Below are 5,123 nucleotides of genomic sequence, written 5' to 3'. Positions count from 1 at the left end.
AACAAAAGTGAAACTAAAAATAAAAAACAAATGAAAGGGCAACCCAAATTTTTGATCGGAAAGTTAAATTGAAAAAAAAATTTTAACAAAACAAAATAAAAATAAAAATAAGATTGATCAAATTAGAAAAACAATAGACCATAAATTTAGATTGAAATATATAATTGAAATCAATAAATTTTTTATAAAAGGATTAAAGAAAAAAATCAAAAATCAAAATGATGTTACTAAATTAGAAAAAATAACATATGATAAATTATAATTGAAAAAAACAAATTGAAAACAAATAAAAAATTTATAAAAGGATTAAGAATAAAAATTAAAAAAAAATAAAATTGAAATAAAAAAAAAGTTATGCTTTTAGAAAAGAATAGAAAAATAAAAAATAAAAAAAAAACAAAAAAAGAACTCATGGATAACAAACAACCTCACTTTTCCTCGCACTATGAGAAAAAGGAATTGAAGACTTTTTCAACAACATGATGGAATGATATGTTTAACCAATGGAAGACAGTGCACGTGCTGCCTCACGAGGGTGAAATTTATAATTAAAAAAGATAAAACCTAGTATTTTAAAGTTTAAACCATTTAGAATTTAGTCCCTGTATTTTTTAATTCTGATTTCACCTCTTTCATATTATAAACTATGAAATCCTCTTCTTTTATTTTCCTTCCTTCTCATGTTCCGATCTATATTGCTTCAGGTCTGGTTTCTCTGTATTGCTATCTCCTTGAATCTCTTTTCTCATGTTATTTCTCCAACTGTTTCACCTTCAATTGCAAAGTACTGTCAAGTGTCAACAAGGATCTGAACACTGAAGTAGAGAGAAGGAAATATCCTGAGAAAGAGATAGAATGAAATAAAATAAAATTCATTCGCAGTCCGCGGAGATCCTTAATGTCTTTCCGAGGTGAATTTATAGATAGAGTTGAGAAACTCAGAGCCCGCAATCTAGCTACAACATTCGAATCTCTTCGGTATTGAAAATCCAGTTCAGTGAATGCTTCACATGGTTCCATTCAGTGTCCTTCGAAAGTTTGCGATTTATTCTGCGAGAAATTGCAAAGAAAAAAAGAAAGATGCTTCCAATTTAATCATGTTGATTTCTTTCTTTGGAATTCTACACATATGATCTTTTGAGTTTGAATGTCATTAGAAGCTTAAGCATGCGGCCATCAGAGACGCTTGGGCAGTTGACTAAACTAGCTTTGGACAGTAGACTATTTTCATGGAGCCAATTGTATTTTGAATTCAGTGTCCTTCGAAAGTTTGCTATTGATTCTGCAAGAAATTGCAAATAAAAAATGAAAAGAATATGTAGGGTTTTCTTACTGGTGGCTGGTTATGGTTTGAACGGCGGCCGGTGAGAGGGAGGAGATGGAAGGAAGGGAAAGAGTAGGGAGAGAAGGACAAAAGAAGAGAGAGAGAAAAGGAGGGATTTTATGAATTTTATGAAAACTTGCATGGACTGATTTCAAATGACGTAAAGTGAAAGGAAGATTCAAATCCGGTTACCGATATAAATAATAAGAAGTGTTCGGAGTCCGATAATAATTTATAAATATATTATTTTTAAATTTATTTTTATATTACTATATAAAGTGATTTAAAATATATAAAAAATTAATTTTTTAAAAACATAATTTGAAATGTAATTCTAATTGTTTACCAGTCTCGATATGGTTATAAAAATTTTAAAAATATATATAATTTGAGAAACCATTTTTTTCTTTTTTTATTACCCAACTTTATTAAAAAGGAACTTTTGGTAATTATCTAAATCGTCCATTTCTCAAAATTCTTAAACATACATCATCTAAATTGATTCTGATGATTGATTTTTCTTTTTCACACTAGCTCGCCCTTAAACGCATGTACCCGAATTTATTCGAAAATCTTAGGATATTTCTCCATTAATTATTTTTCAAAATTATTAAAAATAAATAATCTAATTGATTCTGATAATTGGGATTTTTTTTTTTATCAGCGCTCACCCTAAGCATAATCTTTGAGCATGTAAAATCACGAGAAATCATTAAGCGTTAAAAAATCATAATACATAGCAGCATGCAACCATTTAGTTTAAAGAAGAATATGTAAGTAATTCTGAGTTTTGAATCTGCTATTTAGATATTATTAATTTGAGTATTATAATTTTTTTTTTTATAATTATTAATTTTAAAATGTCATAAAAATAGTTTAAATAAACATTATCCGAACAATTATAATTAAAAAATAAAATAATCTTATCCGAACAATTATAATTAAAAAATAAAATCCGGGAGTTGTGGAATGAAGGGAAGTCCCCACTCCCCACAGGCTTCTGCGTTTCTCTTCTGATAATGTGGAGATGGGGAGTGGCTTTTAAGGTTCATCTTGGCAGCCCCACGTGTCCATTTTCCATCAGCCATCAATCGATTCCAGAGAAAGCTTGCTTCCGCACTCATCTCAAAATGTCTAAATTCATTGTGAAAAGTGATCTACGTTTCGCTTTGTTATTGAACTAGACCAGTCGTCCACCCTACGTTCTTGTTCTTCAGATCAAGCCACAAATAAACAAATTAAAATATTTAATCTTATTTCACAATCCATGTTCAATTATATTTAATAATTTTGTTTTTTGAAATCAACTTTTTATTCAATTAAATAATCATAATAAAATGATTGAATAAAAATTAAACAAAAAATATTAGAAAAGGTTGCATAAAAAAATATTTATTAATAACAGAAAAAATGTTATAATTTTATTTAAAAATTAAGTATAAATCAGATGATATTTTTCTAAAAAAATAACAAAAAAATTTATAATTAATTAATTTCAATTAAATTTGAATACCCGTCAAGCTGGGCATTACACGCACCTACTTAACCAATTCATTCTAATTTATCTAAATTTAAACGAAAGGAAAGAAAAATAAGAAGAAAAAAAAAGCTAAAAAAAAGAAGACAAATGCTGGAGCCTAACACGACAAAAAAAAGGTCCCACCTCACATGCACACCTGATTATTTTTTTAGAATGTATTTGCTTGCGCCTCGGCGCACCCTTCATGGCTTAGGTGCGTGTATTTTTTTAAATAAATATATTTTTAATAAAATATGTAGCTATGAAACTAAAGAGATTAAAAATAATTTTGAATAATTTTTAAGGCTAAAAAATACTGGAATTTTTTTTTAATTTTTTCTAATTTTAGTGTCCCAACTCTAAATTTCTTGAAATTAAAAAGTCAATGCTATATTTACAAAATTAAGCACCAATAAAAAATCAAGATACTTTTATAAGATTATAATAATTGAATAAAAATTAAATTTAAATAAATTATAAATTTTAATTACTAATTACTTCATGACAAACGAGAGACTTAAGAGTCAAATTTATAAAGATAAAGGGAAAGTTACACTTGAAACTTTTCATCTATTTAATTTTTTTATTAGGTTGTTGAATTTTTTAATTAAGCACAATTAAATAGCTTGATAATTTGTGTTGGGAAAATCCAAAGTCCAAAGAACATAAAGGAAGTTTTTAATTATTCTAGAGAAAGAGTTGTTGAAAGAGGGAGAAAAATAGAAGGTGAGAAGTGAGAGTGTATGTGGTTTTTTTTTTTTTATGAGGTGTCATTGTTTTCAATTATTTAATGACATAACGTTGTTTTAATATGATAAAACTGTAACTTACTTCATTTAACAACAAAGCACCGTATAAACGCTTATATTTTAAAATTTTAAAATAATTATTAAAATTTTATAGTTATTTCCTTTAAAATTTACTTTTTTTTATCTATAAAATAACTTTTTTTAAAAAAATAAAAATCCGTGTAAATATTATTTATATTTCAAGACGACTCCAACCTCAAAATCTTAGCTCCACGCTTCCATGAAACAACTTGTTAAGTCCAGCATGAAGCTGTATTATGTGTCTAAAATTATGGCCGAAGATAGATTCCAATTGAAAATTAGAGACCTACGACAATGCCGGGGTATCCTTGTTTTTAAGTTTAAATCTACATTTCAACTTGTTTTTTATTTGAAAAATTATTAAATTAATATTTTTTAAAATGTTTTTCTTGATTTTGTGAAAAATTATTAAATTAATATTTTTTAAAGTGTTTTTCATGATTTTGATTAATAATTAATATTAAAAATTAAAAAAAATATTTTGATACATTTATAATTAAAAAATATCATACATCTCATTACCAAACATACAATAATAATGTTTGTTTTATTATTTTAATATATTTATAATTAAAAAATATCGTACATCTCATTACCAAACATACCAAGATAATGTTTGTTTTTATAGTTATTTTAGTTTTAAATTATTTTTTTATATTTTTTAGATTATTTTAATATATTAATATAAAAAATAATATAAAAAATAAAAAATACTTTAAAAATTACTATATATAACAATCTAATATATTACATCAGAGCCACGATAGAAATTCGATAGAAGTTCAGACAATGTGGTCTGGTTTGAATATTAAAAAGGAAAAGGACAAAAGAAAAAAGCCAACATGGTCCGATGTCTAAAGCTCTTCCATGCAGAATGGCTCCCACTGCTGATTTTTGTCTTCTCCTCCATTGACCAGCTTCACCTTATTCAAAAGGATATGATTATGAGATTCACTACCAAACGATTTGGAAAATCAAATCAATCAAATCTCCATGCCACGTGTCATTCTCCTTTAGGATGTATTAGAATCCTTTCACTGCACCCCCTTAGCTCTGCGTGTCATGCATTCGTGGTTTATGTGAATAAAAAACAGGATTAGTGTTTTTAATTAGTAATACTTTCACGATGTGTGTGCGTGTGCGTGTATATCAAGTCTCTAAATCAATACAAAATAATAAGAATATTTTGATTATTTTAAAATTATTTTTGGTTATTTTTTCTTTAGAATATTTTGATTATTTTAAAATTATTTTTTCTTTATATATATATATATTTCCTTTCTTTTTATGTTATCTCTCTTTTATTAATTATAACTTAAACATTATAAGATTTCTTGTTTTTATATTTTTTTTCCCTTGGTTTTTAAAATTATAAGGATATACCTATTATTGAAAAAACATAAAGAAATAGCTAGCAGGGGAGGCTAATGCCTTCCCAGTGATCCCTGGG

The sequence above is a fragment of the Populus euphratica genome, unplaced genomic scaffold, assembly GCF_000495115.2.
Source record: "Populus euphratica unplaced genomic scaffold, PopEup_1.0 scaffold92.1, whole genome shotgun sequence".
Lineage (NCBI taxonomy): Eukaryota > Viridiplantae > Streptophyta > Magnoliopsida > Malpighiales > Salicaceae > Populus > Populus euphratica.
The sequence above is the reverse complement of the archived record's forward strand: the minus strand, read 5'-3'. Positions refer to the sequence as shown.